Source organism: Xiphophorus couchianus, chromosome 22 (genome assembly GCF_001444195.1).
Source record: "Xiphophorus couchianus chromosome 22, X_couchianus-1.0, whole genome shotgun sequence".
In the NCBI taxonomy this organism is placed as follows: domain Eukaryota; kingdom Metazoa; phylum Chordata; class Actinopteri; order Cyprinodontiformes; family Poeciliidae; genus Xiphophorus; species Xiphophorus couchianus.
In genome coordinates, this window is record NC_040249.1 from 24,394,627 (window position 1) to 24,418,650 (window position 24,024).

General features: G+C 33.8%; 1 long non-coding RNA gene across 2 annotated transcripts; it reads right to left on the reverse strand.

Annotated features, from left to right (window-relative positions):
* Positions 1-680: 680 nt before the first annotated feature.
* On the reverse strand, positions 681-23,226 carry LOC114137401 (uncharacterized). Of its 2 annotated transcripts, none has more exons than XR_003593972.1 (8): positions 22,840-23,226; positions 22,117-22,252; positions 21,132-21,325; positions 20,503-21,047; positions 18,897-19,020; positions 17,912-18,038; positions 17,192-17,379; positions 681-2,226 (listed from the first exon to the last, which is right to left on the reverse strand). It is a non-coding gene; the product is annotated as an uncharacterized LOC114137401 (long non-coding RNA). The 2 variants fall into 2 exon arrangements; XR_003593971.1 differs by lacking the exon at positions 681-2,226 and adding an exon at positions 16,457-17,109 and having other exon boundaries at positions 22,840-23,224.
* Positions 23,227-24,024: the final 798 nt, after the last annotated feature.

Genomic DNA, 24,024 nt, shown 5'->3' on the forward strand with positions numbered 1-24,024 from the left:
CAGATAAATGGAAAGTAAATTACTAGCAAATGCCAGCATGCTAACAGATTATGTTATCTTGTGAATATGGGTAAAATAATCTGGAATCATGTATTTCATAAGTGCACTCATTATCTGCTGCTGACATTTCCTTCAGTTTTCCGTCCTGCAGCTGCAGAAATACACCAGGAGTTTTTTAATGGAGTCTTTTCACATGGAAACTGACAGAATTAAATCCAACCTACAATGATTTATAGATTATGGACTGGACAGTCTGGACACTCAGAAACAAATTTTCACAAACTTAAATATGCTCATATTAATTTGTCTTGTTCTGAGAAATGTTTATCTCTCTAACTTGGTGAAGTGAGTGGCAGGAAGTCGAGTTAATCATCAAAATGCAAAGACAACATTTTGAAGTTGAAGTTAATGATGTGTCTTTATTATTACATTGTGCTTCTTTTTATGTAATCTACACAACAGCAGCTTAGTCAGTAAAACATGATGTATGACTGCATTGCATCTTATTTGTGTCCAAAACCTGATGGAAAAAGCAGATTTGTTTGTTCACAGATTTCTAAAGTTCAAGCTTCTTCCAGTAAATGTGATGTGAAAAATAAAAGTAGAGTGAGTAGAGCCTAAAATGGAGGCAAAAACAAACAGTTTACTGAACTTGAATAACTGAATCGACATAAAGCTCAAACAGGCTGAAACTGATCTTTATTTATACAGAGCTAAAATGAATTCAAAAGTATTTCATGAAAATAAACTTCAGCTAACTTACATGTAACATCGTTGATTTACATTTCATTTCAGTTTCAGTAGAGCTGTAAGATGCTTTCTGCTCTTAATGTACAACTAAATTATCAAATTTAAAAAAGAAATAAATCACAGACTGAAAAAACTTAATGTTGCTGTTAATTTTTTCCAAACGCAATTAGATTTTCAACTCAATACAATTAGGTTGATTTGACAGGAACAGACACAAATTTACATAAATAAACCAAATAAAAAAGCAGTTCTATCATGTATCATTGTACTTATAGCTAAGCTAATTTGCAGCATTTTGTTTAGCGCAAATAAAACAAAACTAAAACATCTTAAAAACAAAGTTTTAAGCTATTGTCAAAGCTTAAAATAGATTTAGGTTCCATTGACTAAATAATAATTTCTTCTGCCTTAACAAACTGATCAGATCATAATTCACAACAGTAATTTTAGTTAAAACAAAACTAAAAATATATTTACAATTTATCAGCTAATCGTTACAATTTCAGAAACTTTAGAAGATATTTCTGCACCGATGCTAAAAGAAACAAAGCATTTTTTTTCTTTTAAATCACAATATGATGTGTACAGTGTAAATGTTTAAAAAAAAAAACAACACAGAATTACTCATCTGTGTTTTTAGCAATAAGTTCACAAAGTGCCTCAGTGAGGCAGCAGCCTCTGAAACACAACAAGAAAAACTCAGAACCAAACATTTATAAGAAGCAAAAACAAATAATTGAAATATTTAATATAAATCATTTGGCTGCCAATAAAACCAAAACATTTTTATGGAAGTAAATATACACATATAGTTCTGGTTCCAGAAACTGCAATTCAACCTTTGAATTTTTAGGATCAATGTTTCTTTAACCTGAAATAAAGGCCTATTTGTCATATATTTGTTTTTGTTTTTTGTTTCTCTTCCCTACTTGATTTAGTCAAACTGATGAGCTGCTGATGTCATTTGCTGCAGCTGCTTCCTTCCTGCAGCAGCAGAGACGCATCAGGAGCTTAATGAAAGGCCCTTTGGACATGAAAGCAAACAGAATCAAGTCCATGACAGGACCGTGGAGACTCAAAGTGAAAATGATATTTGTGAACAATGATGGCTCCATTTGCCTGAAATATTCATATTTATTCGGATAGAAATATAAGCGTAAATAAAAAAGATAAGCAACTGTTGGTAAAATAGTCACTATGTGATTAACCAGCAACAGAACTAACATTCCTATGTTTCTGCATTTTTCTTTGACGGGCATCGAGGAAGCTTTACACAGTGACTTAAGAGTCACAGCAAGAAGGATGATGGTTACCAGGGTAGCAAGGAGCAAAAGATAGATCTGGAGCAAATTGGGATAAAAAGCGAATAAAAGAAAGACGATGACACCAGAAAAAATCCATCCGCAAACACTGACAGTCACTAAACCTTTCCACTGTCTCATGAAATGACACTGTGGCTTGGATATGTAAAGGCACCTGAAAGAGAAGACAAAGGAAGACCTTAGCATCAGTACACAGACATATTTACACAAAGCATCTTCCATATTAATATATCTGATTCATTACAGTCTAAACAGCCTAAAATATGAGTTGGTACCTTTCCAGAGCAAAGACCATCCTGAAGGAAAAACTGGCCATTCCACTACAGCTGTAGTAAATAAAAAAATTAGGAAGGCTATTAAAATAAAAACTGTCTATATGCACAAATACAATCAGAGTGATGAACTGGATCAGATTGGAAACGAGGAGGTTCATGTAGTAGGTAACTGGAATGTGATCCAAACGGACCTGCAGGAAACATTCAATCAGAACCCAGTTAATGGTTTCACACACATAAAACCAGCAATGAACTGTTGTGGTGTCTTAAAGAAGCATAAATACTTATATTTATCTTGCTATAAATGAGATTGATGAACCTGCTGTTACCTCTGGCTACTCTAGTTTATTTTGCTATTTGTTATAATAACATCAGGGACAATAAGAGATTTTTCATTCAGCCCATAAAATATTTTTTTTATAAAGAGATAAAAAGGTTTGCGACACTCATCTGTTTATATTTTAATGTTGGGAATGCTTAGGAGAACATGGTGATATTAGGCAGATAAACATCATAAAAAACTTTACTTTTACCAATACGACAATCTGGATGAAATAACATCAAATACGGTTAAGGTTGAAATGTACTTACTGTACAGCACAAAGCGATGACCAAAAAGGTGAAGGGTAAACACACATGAATGTTGATCCAAATCATCACATCCATGTAATCTGGATCAGCTGTAAAATCCTCATATGGATCATTTAATCCTAATCTTGGAAAGGACTTCATTTCTTCCAAACGTTGTTGATTTTAGACACCCTACCTGTGAAAACATTTTATTTTTAAAATCTGGTCTTTTATCAACAAAAAGCTAATAAACTGGTCATACAGGCCTGGCGTCATTTGGACCAATCAATGTTACAGTTCAAATAAACTGGAAAACATTTAAATACCTTTGATCTGTGTTGATTATTTTTTATTATTTTTGATTATTGTGTTGATTATTTTTTAATGAGTTTGAAATGGTCGTTTCCAACCAGCTTCATTTTTTATATGCTCCAAACATATAAATAAATCTGAGAATCTTTCTCTCAAAACTAAAATGATGCTTACTTCAGAGTAATCTTTCTGTTTTGAAATAAAAAGGTTTTTTACTCACAGCTGTTCCTCAGTCCTCCAGCTCAGCTCATTGGTTTAAATCAGCCTCAGTCTTCGGTGGTTTTCATAGCTTCAATGAGGAAACTGATTCGATGTGGATTGTTCACCCCGCCTACCGCTGCTAGCACAGAGTAAAAAGTATTTATCTTCTGTTTTTAAAAGAGCGAGGATGATTATTATTTATTTCTTTGTTTAATAATTTACTTAATTTCAGCAGATATATCGTTCAGGCACTGAAACCCAGAAACCGGCGGTGCCGACTCCTCCCACCGTGCAAACCAAGCCCGGTACCGAGCCGTGTTTTCAGTCCTGGACCTGTCCACCAACCAACCGCACTAAAACCGCCCAGCACCAAGCAACAGCGATCCTACAGAGCTCCCAACCAGCCGGGCCCAGTTTGGGTTCAGGTGTGCAGCACCCCACTGCTGTGTGAGACTTTCACTGACTTCCAACATGAGATAATTATATCAAAGATTACTGAGGACCGTTTCTCAGCTGCTAAATTCACTCAGAACCCATCAGAAAGCAAAAGTATCTAACTGACCCGGATCCATTTCATTTATTTTATAGACATGATTCTGTTTGTTTTCAAGTGGAAGAGTTTCAGGACAAGACGCTAACATGTCTTCACTGCTGCAGGTTGGAAATCCGGCTAGAAATAACAGCAGCAGATCATCAGAGTGATTGTAGCTCTGCAGTGTTTTTATTTCTCTATATGAGGCGTCACTCTATGATAAGTGACACATAAGTAATAAGTGATCAGGTTTAAGTGCAATTTATTAAAAGTATAAAAACAAGTACAAGAGGACTGACGTTTCAACTAAAAGTTTCACAGAGTTCAACTCCATCCATCCATCCATCCATCCATTTCCTGTTCACCCTTGTCCCTAATGGGGTCGGGAGGGTTGCTGGTGCCCATCTCCAGCTACGTTCCGGGCGAGAGGCGGGGTTCACCCTGGACAGGTCGCCAGTCTGTCGCAGGGCGAGTTCAACTCCAACCACATGAATTCATCCTGCACCATGAAGTTTCTCTCTCTGCTCTCAGAGCTTCGCTGTGGTGAGGTGAGCAGCAGGAAGTGTAGATAAGAGAAAACTCAAACCAGCAAACATTAAAGACATTTATCTTCAGGTGTATCAGGCTCTTTAGCGTTATACATTTCACATGTTCATAAATAAATGCAATGCAAATGAATGTCTCAGGTTTGTCCTTTCTGTCAAAACTAAGCTTTTCTCAGCTTAGCTTTAGGATTCTGTGAGAATACTTCTCCAGATTTACTCACATTTCCTTTGACTTTAAAGTCAAACTTTATGATATAATGTAAGCTGTCTTAAGAGATGGGCTCATTTACATCTACAAGTTTTCACTCTGTGCGCGGTCCAGGGGGATTGAACGGACCCTGTGTGCACTTTTATAAGTTTTTTTGTGTGGCTTTGAAAACTGACAGTCTGACTGGAGCGCCTCCTGCTTCCTGGCTGTCTGACCAGGACATTTGCTCAGCTGCTCCTGAGCGTCACTCTAGGATCGGGGAGGATTTAAAGAAAGACATTTGTCTTCACATTATGGAACATATGTCTTACACCTCATATGTTCAGAAATAAATGGCAATTTTCAGTTTTGGTGAAATGTTAGTCTCTGTGGTGCAAACCTTTGTCTGATGTTTTTCCTTTCAATAGGAACAATGCTTTCCTCTGCCTAATTTAAACATATCTTTTCTGGAAATTATATTCTGTCAAAGCAAACTCCTCACCCATCCGCTCACACAGATGAGAACTAAATCCACTTATTGGTTGATATGCTAAAAGGATTTTTCTGGATGTCTGTCAACACATTTCAATTTTTTTCTAAATCAATTATTTATTTAAAGTTGACCAATTTAGAAAATATGAAAGCTTTGAAGTAATTCAGAATTTGTACATGTTTACATGTTGATGTTCTTAATGCCTCATTGTGTGCACAAACAAGGAAATTGTCCTGTTTTTTTCTGCTCTACAGGCCTTTAGTTACAGTCAACCAACAGGATACAGGAGGACAGATTGGGGGAAGACATGCAGGCAGGGGAGAGGTGTCTATTTTTCAGTTAATTATAATCAAAGGCAACTCAAACATGAGGATTTTTAGACTTAATTTAAATGAACTCAGTGTTTCAGCAGTTTGGCAGTTTTCTGAAAATTTGTCCAGATTAGAGGAACATGAAAACTGAATGTTGTTTCTCCATGTTTGGTTCTGGTTCTGAGGATGCAAAGGAGACCAGAACCAGAAGACCTGAGAGGTTTGTGTGTGTGTGTGTGTGGGTGGGGGTGGGGGGAGGGGGAGGGTGCTTGGGATGAGGTGGGGTGAAGGGTGAGGTTGGGGGATCAGAATAACAGATCAGGAGATAATGCTTCATCATATTTCAACCCCATCTTTCATGTAACGGACCGTTGAACTGGAAGACAACCTGCGTATCAAAGCTGTGAGTAAAGTTTTTCAAATATAAATAATGACAAGCTTGTTTTAGTTTGTATACATGAATATATTGTTTCTACATTTGGTTTTGTATGAAATTAAATGTTTAAAAAAATCTTAATATTTAACCCTTATCTAAAGTGTAACTGCAAGTAAATAGTTTATCAATTTAAAACACATTTTCCAAATGCATGTTAAGATATAAAACAGCAAAGAATTGTAGTAATATTTATCAATCATCAATGAACATTTGTTTTTAAAGCAAATGTTTAATTTGTTTTTAGAAATCATCCATCAATAATTTGTTGATATAGGAATTACTTTACCCATTTAGTGCAAGAATGAGACCATGGGAAATGTAATTAAATGCCATACTTTAAATTATTGAAACAAAATCACATTAAATTATTTTTAATCAGTGTTTCATGCCATGCTGAAAGAAAAATAAAAAATCAATCAGATGGATTCAGACTTGCCCTATGGTGAAGTAACATTCCTCTAACCTACTTAGTGCTGGAGAAAGGAAAACTTTTAGCTTTCACATGTATTTCTTCTCTTCTCTTCATAAAAAAAACTGTGAACAAACCGTGACCAACAAGAATGGAGATTTCAGGTTATTTTGATGTGATTATTTGGATCAATACCTGTGTCTGTCTTCCCTTCACTGTCCTGCTCATCACTTTGTGCTGCCTTGTATGTAAAACTGAGTTTTTGATCCAAAAAGATATTTGCCAGAGAAATTAATATGTTTACTCTATATGTCTAAAGTTTGTTATTTTTGTAAATGTGTTTGCAGGTGAGACTGGATGGTGTTCCTGTTTCCTTCTACATGAACCTTCTTCTCTCTAATCTGATTCAGCTCATCATTCTGATTGTTCTTCCTTCAAATTCAATTTATCAATCTAGATATTTTTCTTCCCTCATCATCTATGCCTGCTGTGCTCTGGCCAGTCTTTGCTTCAGGATGATGATTGCTCTGGAGAGGTACAAATACAGCACATCTTTTTGTCAATGGGATACTTTTACCCCCCACCTTACCATCATGGTTACATTGTTATTTTTTGGATTTAATTTTTTTCTTTTGTTGCAGGTATTTTTCCATGGCCTGCCTGCCCGCTCTCAAACTGCATCACACAAACTAAAGGTTTTGTGATGGTCAGCGTTTTGGTTTGGGTGTTTTGTTTCTTGTTTGTCCCCCTGTTTTTTTTTTGCATTTTGTCATGAATTATCCTACCTGATCTTTTCCCTCCTGCCTGCCCCGGTGTCTACTTTCTGTTTACTCTGTACTCTCAAAACGATGCATGTAAATATATCCGTACCGGATGATGAAAAATGCAGGAATGTCAGAGTTCTAATTGCTCTTGTCCTTCAGTACTTTGTGACAATCTTCCCAACAGTCATTTGGTTTTTGGTCTTTGAAAATGTCCATCTATGTGACCCACAAACTTACCCATCATTAAGTTCATATGTCTATTTAACGTTGTTTCTTCACAGTTATTTTATGGACTTGATCCTATTTGCGTTCCTGTGTAAAGGTTTCATGAAAAAGCTGCTAATGCGTCTTTGCTGCTGCAAGATTGTAAACACGGCTGAAAATGAACACAGCAGATCCCTAGAGTGATTGCACACTTCTGCAAAATCAGAAAAACAAAGTATAAATGTAATTTTTCAAGACTCATCTCACTCAAGAGACTTTATACAGAAATCCAATGAGCTTGAAAACCACTGCTGGCAAAACGAGCAAATGTGTTATTGAATTTCTTTATTCTAAGTGCAAATGTTATTTCCCCTTTCTTTCTTCACTTAAATTTTTACTTCTTGGAAGTATGCTTTTAAATATATTCATAAAAATGTATATTCCTTTATATATATTTTTTTTACTTTTATTTTCAGGGTTTGTTTGTGAAATTTAATCAGATTGAAACAGATCTTGTTTTGTTATACTGAACATAAAAATCTATTTAATTGAAACAGGCTGCAATTAATTTGACTGTAAAATTGATAGTTGTAAGATTCTTTCTGCTGTCCAGGCATGATTAAAATAGCCATTCTGAAAATAAAATAATTTAAAAAATAAAACACTGAAAAACAAATGTTAGCATTATTTTTTTAACAAAAACACAATTTGATTTTCGATATTAAAAGCTTAATAGAAAATACAAGCAAAATTAAATAATCTTAAAAACATGATGAACAGATTTTAAAAACTGCTTTACAAAGTATTATGGTTCATGGAAAATAGATTTATGTTCCGTACATGAAATAATAATGTCTAGTAACTAACTGATTAGATCATATTTCACAAAGAATTTCAGTTACAAATAAATTGTTTACAGTTTATTAGTACACTGTCAAGAACCTTAGGAAGTAGTTTCTGAATCAATGCTGGAAGCAAAATAAAATTTGTTGTTTTTGTTTTTATAAATACAGAATGTGTATAACGCAAAAATCTTAAGATATGGAGAGGAAATTTTAAATAATCAAAAAAGGGACAGACACTGAAAACTCTTAAGAACAGATCAATGCCAAATATTCACAACAAAGTAAAATTAATAAATTTAAATCTTTAATTAAATCTATTTGGCTGAAGAGCAATCACATTATAAATACATAATTCTGAATTGTGTATTTATGAAGAAAACAACATTAAAGGTACAAAGTGTAGATAGTTTAAAACTGGTTCTGAATATCTGAAACCCTGTTTCAGGATTTCAGGATATATTTCTGATCATAAATATTAATATTTATCTCACAATGAATGAAATTCTGACAAACCTGCAGTTACCTCTGATTACTCTGTGGTTTATCTTGCTATTCGGTGTAAGAACATCAGGAACAATAAGAAATGGTACATTTTTCATTCAGGCCATAAATTAAGCAACAAGTTTTTTTTTAAGAAATAAAAACATCCGCAACACTCATCTGTTAATATTTTAATGTTAGGAAGGCTAAAGAGAACATTATGAGCGATGGGCTATAAAAATATTAGGCAGATAAATGTCATTAAGCATTTTACTTTTACCAATACTACAATTTGGAGGAGATAACAACAAATACAGTTAAGGTTGAAATGTAATTACTGTGCAGCACAAAGCGACGACCAGACAGGTGAACGGTAAACACACATGAATGTTGATCTAAAGCATCACAAACACAATATAACAGGTCACTCAGCGCTCCAGCTGCTAAAATCAGTCAGCAGGAGAAAATCTGAGTATCTAATTGATTTTTTTGTTCTGTTATTTTGTTGACTTGGTTCTGTTTTTATTTCATGTTAAGAGTTTCAGGACAAACTGCTGAAGTGTCTTTGCAGCTGCTTCATTGAAACACACAGCAGATAATAACACTGTAGCTCTGCAGTGTTATTATCTCTCTACATGAGAGTTTGCTGTATCATAAGTGATTAAAAACAGTGATACAGTGGCTTCGTTCTTTACTCTGATCTATTAAACGTTATTAAAACGCATGTGAGAGTACTGACATGTTGAGTGAAAGTTTCGACTCCAACCACATGAATTCATCCTGCACCATGAAGTTTCTCTCTCTGCTCTCAGAGCTTCGCTGTGGTGAGGTGAGCAGCAGGAAGTGTAGATAAGAGAAAACTCAAACCAGCAAACATTAAAGACATTTATCTTCAGGTGTATCAGGCTCTTTAGCGTTATACATTTCACATGTTCATAAATAAATGCAATGCAAATGAATGTCTCAGGTTTGTCCTTTCTGTCAAAACTAAGCTTTTCTCAGCTTAGCTTTAGGATTCTGTGAGAATACTTCTCCAGATTTACTCACATTTCCTTTGACTTTAAAGTCAAACTTTATGATATAATGTAAGCTGTCTTAAGAGATGGGCTCATTTACATCTACAAGTTTTCACTCTGTGCGCGGTCCAGGGGGATTGAACGGACCCTGTGTGCACTTTTATAAGTTTTTTTGTGTGGCTTTGAAAACTGACAGTCTGACTGGAGCGCCTCCTGCTTCCTGGCTGTCTGACCAGGACATTTGCTCAGCTGCTCCTGAGCGTCACTCTAGGATCGGGGAGGATTTAAAGAAAGACATTTGTCTTCACATTATGGAACATATGTCTTACACCTCATATGTTCAGAAATAAATGGCAATTTTCAGTTTTGGTGAAATGTTAGTCTCTGTGGTGCAAACCTTTGTCTGATGTTTTTCCTTTCAATAGGAACAATGCTTTCCTCTGCCTAATTTAAACATATCTTTTCTGGAAATTATATTCTGTCAAAGCAAACTCCTCACCCATCCGCTCACACAGATGAGAACTAAATCCACTTATTGGTTGATATGCTAAAAGGATTTTTCTGGATGTCTGTCAACACATTTCAATTTTTTTCTAAATCAATTATTTATTTAAAGTTGACCAATTTAGAAAATATGAAAGCTTTGAAGTAATTCAGAATTTGTACATGTTTACATGTTGATGTTCTTAATGCCTCATTGTGTGCACAAACAAGGAAATTGTCCTGTTTTTTTCTGCTCTACAGGCCTTTAGTTACAGTCAACCAACAGGATACAGGAGGACAGATTGGGGGAAGACATGCAGGCAGGGGAGAGGTGTCTATTTTTCAGTTAATTATAATCAAAGGCAACTCAAACATGAGGATTTTTAGACTTAATTTAAATGAACTCAGTGTTTCAGCAGTTTGGCAGTTTTCTGAAAATTTGTCCAGATTAGAGGAACATGAAAACTGAATGTTGTTTCTCCATGTTTGGTTCTGGTTCTGAGGATGCAAAGGAGACCAGAACCAGAAGACCTGAGAGGTTTGTGTGTGTGTGTGTGTGGGTGGGGGTGGGGGGAGGGGGAGGGTGCTTGGGATGAGGTGGGGTGAAGGGTGAGGTTGGGGGATCAGAATAACAGATCAGGAGATAATGCTTCATCATATTTCAACCCCATCTTTCATGTAACGGACCGTTGAACTGGAAGACAACCTGCGTATCAAAGCTGTGAGTAAAGTTTTTCAAATATAAATAATGACAAGCTTGTTTTAGTTTGTATACATGAATATATTGTTTCTACATTTGGTTTTGTATGAAATTAAATGTTTAAAAAAATCTTAATATTTAACCCTTATCTAAAGTGTAACTGCAAGTAAATAGTTTATCAATTTAAAACACATTTTCCAAATGCATGTTAAGATATAAAACAGCAAAGAATTGTAGTAATATTTATCAATCATCAATGAACATTTGTTTTTAAAGCAAATGTTTAATTTGTTTTTAGAAATCATCCATCAATAATTTGTTGATATAGGAATTACTTTACCCATTTAGTGCAAGAATGAGACCATGGGAAATGTAATTAAATGCCATACTTTAAATTATTGAAACAAAATCACATTAAATTATTTTTAATCAGTGTTTCATGCCATGCTGAAAGAAAAATAAAAAATCAATCAGATGGATTCAGACTTGCCCTATGGTGAAGTAACATTCCTCTAACCTACTTAGTGCTGGAGAAAGGAAAACTTTTAGCTTTCACATGTATTTCTTCTCTTCTCTTCATAAAAAAAACTGTGAACAAACCGTGACCAACAAGAATGGAGATTTCAGGTTATTTTGATGTGATTATTTGGATCAATACCTGTGTCTGTCTTCCCTTCACTGTCCTGCTCATCACTTTGTGCTGCCTTGTATGTAAAACTGAGTTTTTGATCCAAAAAGATATTTGCCAGAGAAATTAATATGTTTACTCTATATGTCTAAAGTTTGTTATTTTTGTAAATGTGTTTGCAGGTGAGACTGGATGGTGTTCCTGTTTCCTTCTACATGAACCTTCTTCTCTCTAATCTGATTCAGCTCATCATTCTGATTGTTCTTCCTTCAAATTCAATTTATCAATCTAGATATTTTTCTTCCCTCATCATCTATGCCTGCTGTGCTCTGGCCAGTCTTTGCTTCAGGATGATGATTGCTCTGGAGAGGTACAAATACAGCACATCTTTTTGTCAATGGGATACTTTTACCCCCCACCTTACCATCATGGTTACATTGTTATTTTTTGGATTTAATTTTTTTCTTTTGTTGCAGGTATTTTTCCATGGCCTGCCTGCCCGCTCTCAAACTGCATCACACAAACTAAAGGTTTTGTGATGGTCAGCGTTTTGGTTTGGGTGTTTTGTTTCTTGTTTGTCCCCCTGTTTTTTTTTTGCATTTTGTCATGAATTATCCTACCTGATCTTTTCCCTCCTGCCTGCCCCGGTGTCTACTTTCTGTTTACTCTGTACTCTCAAAACGATGCATGTAAATATATCCGTACCGGATGATGAAAAATGCAGGAATGTCAGAGTTCTAATTGCTCTTGTCCTTCAGTACTTTGTGACAATCTTCCCAACAGTCATTTGGTTTTTGGTCTTTGAAAATGTCCATCTATGTGACCCACAAACTTACCCATCATTAAGTTCATATGTCTATTTAACGTTGTTTCTTCACAGTTATTTTATGGACTTGATCCTATTTGCGTTCCTGTGTAAAGGTTTCATGAAAAAGCTGCTAATGCGTCTTTGCTGCTGCAAGATTGTAAACACGGCTGTAAATGAACACAGCAGATCCCTAGAGTGATTGCACACTTCTGCAAAATCAGAAAAACAAAGTATAAATGTAATTTTTCAAGACTCATCTCACTCAAGAGACTTTATACAGAAATCCAATGAGCTTGAAAACCACTGCTGGCAAAACGAGCAAATGTGTTATTGAATTTCTTTATTCTAAGTGCAAATGTTATTTCCCCTTTCTTTCTTCACTTAAATTTTTACTTCTTGGAAGTATGCTTTTAAATATATTCATAAAAATGTATATTCCTTTATATATATTTTTTTTACTTTTATTTTCAGGGTTTGTTTGTGAAATTTAATCAGATTGAAACAGATCTTGTTTTGTTATACTGAACATAAAAATCTATTTAATTGAAACAGGCTGCAATTAATTTGACTGTAAAATTGATAGTTGTAAGATTCTTTCTGCTGTCCAGGCATGATTAAAATAGCCATTCTGAAAATAAAATAATTTAAAAAATAAAACACTGAAAAACAAATGTTAGCATTATTTTTTTAACAAAAACACAATTTGATTTTCGATATTAAAAGCTTAATAGAAAATACAAGCAAAATTAAATAATCTTAAAAACATGATGAACAGATTTTAAAAACTGCTTTACAAAGTATTATGGTTCATGGAAAATAGATTTATGTTCCGTACATGAAATAATAATGTCTAGTAACTAACTGATTAGATCATATTTCACAAAGAATTTCAGTTACAAATAAATTGTTTACAGTTTATTAGTACACTGTCAAGAACCTTAGGAAGTAGTTTCTGAATCAATGCTGGAAGCAAAATAAAATTTGTTGTTTTTGTTTTTATAAATACAGAATGTGTATAACGCAAAAATCTTAAGATATGGAGAGGAAATTTTAAATAATCAAAAAAGGGACAGACACTGAAAACTCTTAAGAACAGATCAATGCCAAATATTCACAACAAAGTAAAATTAATAAATTTAAATCTTTAATTAAATCTATTTGGCTGAAGAGCAATCACATTATAAATACATAATTCTGAATTGTGTATTTATGAAGAAAACAACATTAAAGGTACAAAGTGTAGATAGTTTAAAACTGGTTCTGAATATCTGAAACCCTGTTTCAGGATTTCAGGATATATTTCTGATCATAAATATTAATATTTATCTCACAATGAATGAAATTCTGACAAACCTGCAGTTACCTCTGATTACTCTGTGGTTTATCTTGCTATTCGGTGTAAGAACATCAGGAACAATAAGAAATGGTACATTTTTCATTCAGGCCATAAATTAAGCAACAAGTTTTTTTTTAAGAAATAAAAACATCCGCAACACTCATCTGTTAATATTTTAATGTTAGGAAGGCTAAAGAGAACATTATGAGCGATGGGCTATAAAAATATTAGGCAGATAAATGTCATTAAGCATTTTACTTTTACCAATACTACAATTTGGAGGAGATAACAACAAATACAGTTAAGGTTGAAATGTAATTACTGTGCAGCACAAAGCGACGACCAGACAGGTGAACGGTAAACACACATGAATGTTGATCTAAAGCATCACAAACACAATATAACAGGTCACTCAGCGCTCCAGCTGCTAAAATCAGTCAGCAGGAGAAAATCTGAGTATCTAATTGATTTTTTTGTTCTGTTATTTTGTTGACTTGGTTCTGTTTTTATTTCATGTTAAGAGTTTCAGGACAAACTGCTGAAGTGTCTTTGCAGCTGCTTCATTGAAACACACAGCAGATAATAACACTGTAGCTCTGCAGTGTTATTATCTCTCTACATGAGAGTTTGCTGTATCATAAGTGATTAAAAACAGTGATACAGTGGCTTCGTTCTTTACTCTGATCTATTAAACGTTATTAAAACGCATGTGAGAGTACTGACATGTTGAGTGAAAGTTTCGACTCCAACCACATGAATTCATCCTGCACCATGAAGTTTCTCTCTCTGCTCTCAGAGCTTCGCTGTGGTGAGGTGAGCAGCAGGAAGTGTAGATAAGAGAAAACTCAAACCAGCAAACATTAAAGACATTTATCTTCAGGTGTATCAGGCTCTTTAGCGTTATACATTTCACATGTTCATAAATAAATGCAATGCAAATGAATGTCTCAGGTTTGTCCTTTCTGTCAAAACTAAGCTTTTCTCAGCTTAGCTTTAGGATTCTGTGAGAATACTTCTCCAGATTTACTCACATTTCCTTTGACTTTAAAGTCAAACTTCATGATATAATGTAAGCTGCTTTTGATGGTCATACATAACAGAGGACCAGAAGTAATTTCCCATCTATACATTTTTGATCTTACAGTCATTTAATAAACAGGGGGCTAATTTGTCAGATTAAAAGTGTAACTTTAAACAGATACTAAGTGTACCTCTCACTAAGCCCACATGTTTGTATTAAAAATATAATTAGTCTAATATGATATTCTAATAATTCTTACATTTTTTATCTTAAAGTTCTAATCCTAGATTCTTTAAAAATTGTATTTAGTAGTAATATATTTTTTATTTTTGTTTGCTGTGTTCTGTTTTATTTTTATTTTTTTTTACATTGACCTGCTAGTTAGACTAGAGATAGAAAAACCACTTGGCTGCAACCTCATGTATTTAAACATAAATATTAATTCATATATGTTGTCCCAGTTTTTTAAAAAAAATGAACATAACCAAATTAATGTTAATGATAAACTGTAACAACTAAACTAACTACATAACATGAATGCATACATAAAAGAATAGTTCAGACAACACTATTATTTTAACATTTTAACATCCTTTTATTTTAATATAAGTTTATGAAGTGCACATTTTTGCTTTGTAGCAAGAAAGTTGTGGGTTGAACTCTCAGCCTGCAGACTTTCTGCACAGAGCTGGTATGTTTTCCCTGTGCCTCTGTGTCCTCACTGGGTACTCCGCCTCGCTCCCACAGTCCAAAAACATGATTGTCAGGTTAACTGATCAATCAAAGAAGCATTAATCTATGAGTATGTGGAGCGAGAAAAATTAACAAAGTCCAAACCTTGTTAAAGAGGAAGAACAAAACACAGCTTTATTTTACATCTGCACAGATGGAGAACTCAGAAGAGATCTAACTAGACAAAGGAATCACCTCTCTACATATACTGTATATTGTCCTTCTCCCACAGACAGAGTGTCGCCACCAACATTCCCAAGGAGCTAATCAGATTAATACACACACAGAGAAAAATGCAACTTTCAGTTAAAAATGGGTTTCAGACAGAATATTCTGTGTCTAATAATAATCGCTCTGCCGTCGGTCTGGTCTTGTCACTCCTCATGGTATGACAACTATTTACTTATCGCCTGTTGCTAAGGTTCTGACACACTGAGACAAACTGTGAAGGCTAAAAAGAGAAACAATGACTCTGTAAGACTGAGTGAGACATAATAAACTAATTAAACATTGTAAGATTAATATTAAATAAACTTCTAATAAAAGTAAGCACACTGTAAATAATTATTTTATTCCACAAGTACTTTATATGTTACAGAAAAATGAAGCAGTAATAACAGGACTAACTCCTTCAGTTTCTTCAGTCTCAGCAATAGATCCTGAAGTTATCAGCACTTTGTTCGCAGGAGAGAATCCAGAAACCTAACAGATCTGTTTCTCATCCTACTTTTAGTTTCAAAGTGGTCTGAGAGTGAAGAGTGAAGAGCTACAGTATATAGACCCATAAGCTCTTCCATATTAAGGGCTTTGTATGTAAGAATAAGAATTTAAACTTGTGGCCTGGATTAAACCAGGAGCCAGCAAAGGAAAGCTAAAATTAAAGAAGAAATATCATTTATTTTTGATTGACATCCCATTGTAGTATTTTGGATAAGCAAAATGCATTTAACATTTTTCTGATTCCAGTTTTGAAGTAACAAGTACTTAGTCTTTTTCATCATCCTGGTGGGACATAATATCTTATTTTGCCTGGAGGTCAAAGAGTTTCTGCAGCTCAACACACAATCACAATCCATACAAAATGAAATAAACAGACTTCTCAACAGTGCAAGATTTGTTTTCATGAAGCACAGAAAAAAATCTACCAAACACACATTTCTTTACTTTTTGTGCTAAGTTTAAATCAGTTAAGCATATTGATATAAAATTGTAATACTTGTGTTTGGTGGAAGACTTGAAAACTGAAATAATGTAGAGTCATAAACTCTTGATGTGTTTCATCTGCTACAACTGTGGCAGCTGAAACACATCAACAGCTTGTCAACTAATCCTTTACACATGAAAACAAACAGAATCAAATCCATGAAGGGACTGAAGAGAAACAAGATCAGTGACCTGTGAAATTTCACATAATATGTTTCATGGAAATATGAATTAATATAATACACACTCAGCGGGAGGATCATGTATGTGTGAACAATCAGCAACAGAATCAAAGTTGCCACAATCCTACATTTTTCTTCTGTGGTTAAGGAAGTGGCTGCAGGCAGGAATTTTGGGGTTCGAGCCACACAGAAGAAGAAGACAGGAGTTGGGATCAAGGGAAACACCATAAAGAATATATACTGTGAATACATCATGAAAAGAGGAAAAAGAAAAATCGCAAACAGCCAGATCAAAACACAGAATATCACGTAACCTTTGGTCTGTCTGATGAAAAGCAGCTGTGGCCAGGAGATGAGAAAATACCTGAAACAGAGAGACGTTGTTCAGACTGCTGCACAGAAACGTAACCCTGACTTATTAAACACAAAGGCAGGTGTTTTGGTACCTTTCCAGAGCAATGACTGTCCTGAAACAAAGACTGGCCAAAGCGCCACAGCCGATGACAACGTAGCAGATGATACGGAAATTATTTTCATTCATCTTCACCATTAAAATAACCAAACCACCGAGTTGGATCAGGTTGGAGACGAGAAGGTTCATGTAGAAGGTGACAGAAAAACCATCCAATCTGACCTGCAGGAAACATAAGAATGAACATGAATGCTAACATAATAATGATAATAATAATAATAATAATAATAATAATAATAATAATAATAATAATAATAATAATAATAATGTTCACTAAATGCCATAAATGTCTCAATAATATTTCTGTGAACTGAGGGGCTACTGATCAGCATCATGGAAACAGTTTTTAAATATTTATGTTCATTGAGCTATGAGATGAAAATAGTTTGAAATCATCTCAAATTAAAAAAATAGTCATGTTAACCTAATAATATTTTCTCTCTTCTGAAAAGGACTTTCCTCCTGCAGTAATTAGGGGAAATAATTTCCCATACATTTGTCTGAAATAATAACAGAAAATAGAGTTTCTCCTCACATTCAGACATATTTTTTCATTTCACTTCTGTGAAAACTACTAGTAGTACTATTACTACTATTACTTATTACATTTCTACTAACAATGATGATAATATTTCTCTTTTATGCTAGTTTAGGACTCAAACATAAACATAAGATAATAATAGCATTTACTTACTACACAACCCAGAGCAAAAACTATCAAGGTGAATGGGATGCAGACACGGATGTTGATCCAAATCATCACGTAAACAAAATCTGAAGAATCCATTTCTTGTTCTGTGATGTTCAGTTGAGATGAAGTTCTGTGAGGATAAAATGAAAAATAGCTTGTAATGCACATCATACACACAATGTAACAAAAACTATAATACTCAAAAAGTCATCGAAGGAAACCAACTAACTGTAATTTATACGCCGGCTGTGTTTAGTGAGCCTCTTTAAATACTTTTCCAACATACCATCTTTCATATATAAAATTCATTTTTTCCTACATTCTCAGTAGTGTGTTTTTAAAGGGATAATTACATTTTATTTTGTTTTTCAGTATTTTATTGATAACAAAATCAATAATGTAGTTTAATAAAAGCTGTTGAATGTTTGTTGTACGCTTTAGCTACGTCTTCTCAATGAATATCAAAAAAATAATAAAACAAACTTTTCTCTATTTTTTAATAATTTTCATTAAGAAATTAATAATTCAGGTTGTAGGAAAACTGTTCAGTGGGTGGCTGTGTACTTCAGTTCTTTCCATTCTACACAAACATTTTCATTAGAATTTTTTTATTATTATTATTTAACAGGATGTTTTTGAATAAAATATTCTGAAATTTAACTCAGAACTGTGTTATTCTGGACTCCTTCCAGCTCAACACTGCAGGTTTGGAAATCCCGATTTTTACCTCTAGACACTTTTAGAATAAATTTGCTGTAAAGCAAAGTTATACTTCATAGGTTATCCACTAAGGGATAAACACCTGGACACAAAGAGAACAAATCCAAAGCATTGCAGTTCTCACTTTTCTAACCAAAAACATTTTTAATCTAACTCATGCATTTCTGACATTACATTTCATAATTTTATTCTAAACTCACTAATTTACTATCTGATTAATTGTAAAAACCTAAACTTGTATATTTTGTATGCAAAATTTAATACGAACCTTTAATAGAAATGGAGAGAACCAGTCGAGGTGTGAAAGCAGCTTAAAACCCGGAGTTTGTAACAAACTTTGTAACAAACCACTTCTGCGCTGGAAAGTGGTTTTCTCTCTAATCTCACACCGTCTGTGTGTCGAGGAGAGAAAGGTGCCTTAAAGATCAAAATGTAACGATACAAAATTTCCAGGCATGATGTCAAGCAAACTTATGTCTTTTTAAGTTAATGATTTCTCTGCAGTATGAAGAATGGATTCTTTGCATTCTACAACATACAAGTTCTGGCTAATATTGATTTGCATGAACTTCATTTATATCAGTGTCCAAATATCTAATTTTGTCTGTTTTAGTCAAAAGAAAAAAAAAAAGTTGTGTTTTACGGTAAAGTTAGTTTTATTATTTGTGTAGTGGTGTAAGATTAGTTTGTTTTTAATCTAAAGCTGAGTTAAAAGTATGAATAAATAAAAACAAGTAAATAAAAAGTTTAAGAAAACTTATTGAACTTTATTAACACAATTTGATGCACAAGCCTGAAAGAAAACAATAAACAACAGTATCACATAAAGTCACAAATTTTTTGCAATAATTTGAACCACATGGACAGTAACTCATATTTAACCTTGGATAATTATAGTTTACCTTTTATTTGCAATGCTCCACTAGAAAATAAAAAATGGTCATTTATTTGAGTTCAGATTAATTTAATTTTGTCTTTCTTCATACAGACTATTTCATCACATGAGTATGTTTATAAAGTTGTAAACATCAAACAAATATCACACAAAATGGAAGGAAAAATAAAATCAAAATTTAAATAGACCAAACAGACAAATTCTGAAGAATATAGCATCCATGTTAAACAGCATATTTTACAAAGTTACACTGAAGTAAAAACAAATACAGTGAAAACAGTTAATATCAAATAAAAAACAGAACAATTAAACTACAAAACCTATTATAACTCATATAAAATTGATTTCTTCTATCAAATCTAAATACTCCTGAATTTTCCAAACATCCTTTTATTTCTAACGTCTGGATTCTCCTTCTGAGCAAAACAACAAAAACACCTGAACAGGATTTAACCTTTGAGCTGCTGAGCCTAAAGGATCCCTGATCAATTCATCTCTGACTGATCCAATCAGTTTAGTTCACCACCTGGGAGCTTTGGAGATATTTTTCTCTTCCTCTTGTGTTTGATGGATAACTTATGTTCCCCCAGGAAGAAGAAAATAATTTTTGACTAAAACCTTCTTCTAAAGTTTACATTAGAAAAAAATCATTTCAGTTATATAAATGTCTGAGGGTACCAGTAATTGTGGCCCAAGTTATGTTCATTAAAAACAGTTATATTTTAAAGTGGGACTCTTTTTCTCATGAAATAAACATTCTCAGACTGAAGGCAGTTTTTGGGGGGATCAGTTTATTTAATCATATTTCATAGCAACTGGAATTAGATTTTTGGTCTTTTGTGATTCTTGTGACTGTCAGCTTCTATATGAACCAAATTACAGAATCTACTAACATCTGCAAACTATGGTATCCTTGGTGTTTCAGTATGTTTATCATCATATATTTCTACTAAATGTATGTATTTTGTTATTTTTATACCCTTCCTGTGTCCTTAGTCTCTGTCTCTGAGCCCAGCTATAATCTGTACTATAATCCAACAGCTGATCTGCTGCTGTCGTTCTCTGCAGGATTCCTCTTCCTGCAGCAGCAGAGACGCATCAGCAGCCTGATAAAAGGCCCTTTGGACATAAAACCCAGCAAAAGAAAATCTATTACAGGGCAGTGCAGACTCAAGGTAAAAAATAGCTTCATGTTGAAATCACGGAAATCTGGAATGATTGAAAAATCAATCATGGGGAGAATTAAAAAAATGTAATTAACCAGCAACAGAACTAATGCTCCAACAACTCTGTACTTTTCTTCAGCCGATTCTGAGGTGGCGACAGAGAGATTTGAGAGTTAAAGCTAGACAGATGATGAACATGCTGGCAGTGAAGACAACAGATATTATTCTTGTATAATAGGGGGAAGAGATTAAAATAGCAAAAAGAACAATACAAATAATCCAGGCCAAAACACAGAATGTTATAAAGCCTTTTGTCTTTCTTATGAAGTGAAACTGTGGCCTGTAGAGGAAAAGAAACCTGAAAAAAGACAGAAACATCAGAAACATAATGTTCTTCAGACTGAAATCAGACTAATACTAGGAATGAAAGATGTGTTGATACCTTTCTACTGCAAAAATCATCTTGAAGCAAGCGCTGGCCACCCCAAAGCACAAGTAGGGTGGCCAGTGACGTACGAAGGTCTTATAATCGTATTTAGGACTAAATGCACTATCAGATATCAGAGTGATGATCAGGATCACATTGGATATGAGGAGGTTTATGTAGTAGGAGACAGGAATGTGATCCAGTCGGACCTGCAGGAGACAGTCATAAAGAATCATATTAGTGTTAAAAGATGAAACCAAAAAACTCTTATTTTATGAATCCACTCTGTGACGGCTGAAGGATGTAACAACTTAAACTCAGCAAGGAACTTAACTATTAAATTATAAATTACCAGATTCTGTAAAACTTCTACTTGTTAAAATTTACAATTCCACAGTGGGAGAAACCAATATTTGATATAAAATATTTAGATATAAAGTTTTTTCACTTACAGAGAAATTATGTTTCTATTTTTACCATCGACTGAAAACTGATAAACATATTTCATACATTTATCCAATTTTTTTCTTTCAGTTTGACTGTTGCTCAGACAGCAAAACACACACACACACACACACACACACCCTCTCTCTCTCTAGCAACACAGAGTGAACCTAAACAAGCTAAATATATTTAAATGTCTGCATAAAGCAATCAGAAAAAAAGAGTTCATCAAACTTAGCACTCAGACTTAGAAGTGGCATGCAAAGGAAAATAATAAAAAATGTTTTTTAATAGCTTTTCCTTCAAAGAAAAAAGCAAAATACACAACAATAAAGTACCAACTTAATTTAATTGTATATTAACATATAATGACATAGAAATCAACGTCTTTCAGTGGTCAAAGTATTACATTAATCAAATAATAATCACAAAATCAAGTGACAGAAACATTCGCTATAAGCAAAGCATCTTATTCTTCTTTGTATTTTCTGAATACTAACATAATTTATTACTACTAATTATTTGATTGTAATGATAATAGTTGGTATTTACGTACCATAAAACACAGAGGAATTACCAGAAAGGTGAGAGGAAAGCAGAGATGGATGTTGATCCATACGATTATCTCAAAATAGTCTGATGGAAAGAACATTTCTTCTTTTGATATAATCGTTTCGCCTTTGGAGAAATTCCTGTCAGGAGAAAATTAAAGTTTATTTTAAAACCCAAATGCTCCAAATTAATTAGAACAGTGCAGCCTGGGCTCCATTTACGTTTTTGTGAGACACTTAATTGAAGAATAGCATAAATCTTTTCCTAGATGAAGCTACATAAAGTTTTCTTCTTCTATCAACCTTTTTTTTGTTTGGTAATAAGTTATTATTTAGTGATTATTACCGAATACATCCTGTGACTTTCACTGAAAAGCAAGTTTCAGTCAACAATTAGATTAACATACAGATTCCTTTTCTACAGAACTCAAACTACTTTGTTATAGTTATTAAAAAATGGTGTTCAATTCATTGTTGTGAACAATTAAAATGAATAAAGAAGAAAATATATTTTTGTAATGTAAATAAAAATTAAATACAGTAAATCTGTACCCACCAAAGCACAAACATCAACAAACTTTCTGTTCATATAACAAACATATTATTTAATCTTTTAGAAGAAAATTATCCTTAGAATACTGTAAAATTTCACAAAAAAACTAAAAAGATTTTGTTATGAAAGTCAATAGGAGATGTCTGTTTTGATAATTATATGGCAGTTTACTCACAAATGTCGCAGCGTCGCAGTTGTTCAAATCAGAAGTCTCACATCTGGATGTTTTCAAAGTAAACCTGCAGCAGGTTACAGTTTTTTTCAGGTTACCTCCCCAAATGATGCAACTTGTCACACATTTTTCACCACAGCAGTTATCATTTCTTCAGCTCTTCTTAAAGGTTTTTCATGCAACAGCTGGAAGGAACTTCTGTGCATTTTCCACAAAAACTAAAACTATTGGATCATCAAATTTTAATGTGCAATTTCTTCCAAACAAAAAACACCATAAGCATGAAAGCAGTCTGATATTTCCACCAACCACAGACTTCAAATTAAGATCTAAATTTCTGACAGTCAAGGTTTCCTGCAGTGAGAAGCAGCCATCTTTGGTGTGGTGAGATCAGTTCAGTGGCATGAAGCTGAGATAAAAATCTAAATGAACTAAACTATTTGTTCACATCTAGTAGACAGGGTTGTGAGTGACAGACCGAACTCAGTGAAGCCTAAGATGGCCGCTGGTGTTGCAGATTAAAGTGTTTTCATGTTGAATGATGCCCAATATCCGGTTGGCTCAGTTTTTGCATCTAACTGCTGCAGATATAACCAGCTGTCCAGCTGATGTGGATGTAAAATACTAATAACAGAAGGTACAACAAACTAAATAAATCTATGAAGAACATTTGATTTGAAACAATGTCTCATTGGAACAAAGGAGCGATGGTTCAATCATCAGGCCAGATGTTGTATAACCCATCTTGAAGCACCAGATTAACTCACTGACAGCAGGACTGTCTGAAATCTTTCTCTAACTTTGCATTTTGTCTGGACTTTTATCTGAGATCTGTCTGACACAGTACATTTATTTCACTTTTGGATTTCCTTTTCAACTGGAACAGTATTTATAAAATGTATTCACTCTCCTGGATGGATGTTATGCTATTTTATTCCTATTACAAATCAATAAAAATCAAAACAATTTGGCTTTTTTGTCTATACAAATACTAACATCAACGTGAAAACTGATTTCTACACAATAGTGACGATGAACCCAAAATGTTGGCTTCAATTATTTTCACTCAATCAAGAAGTTTGTTTCTGATTAAAAAATAAAGAAAACAAAGATTTTTTAAAACAAAATGAATCAATGTAAAAGAATGATTACCACTTAATATGTATATGGACTTAATTAAAAGAATTT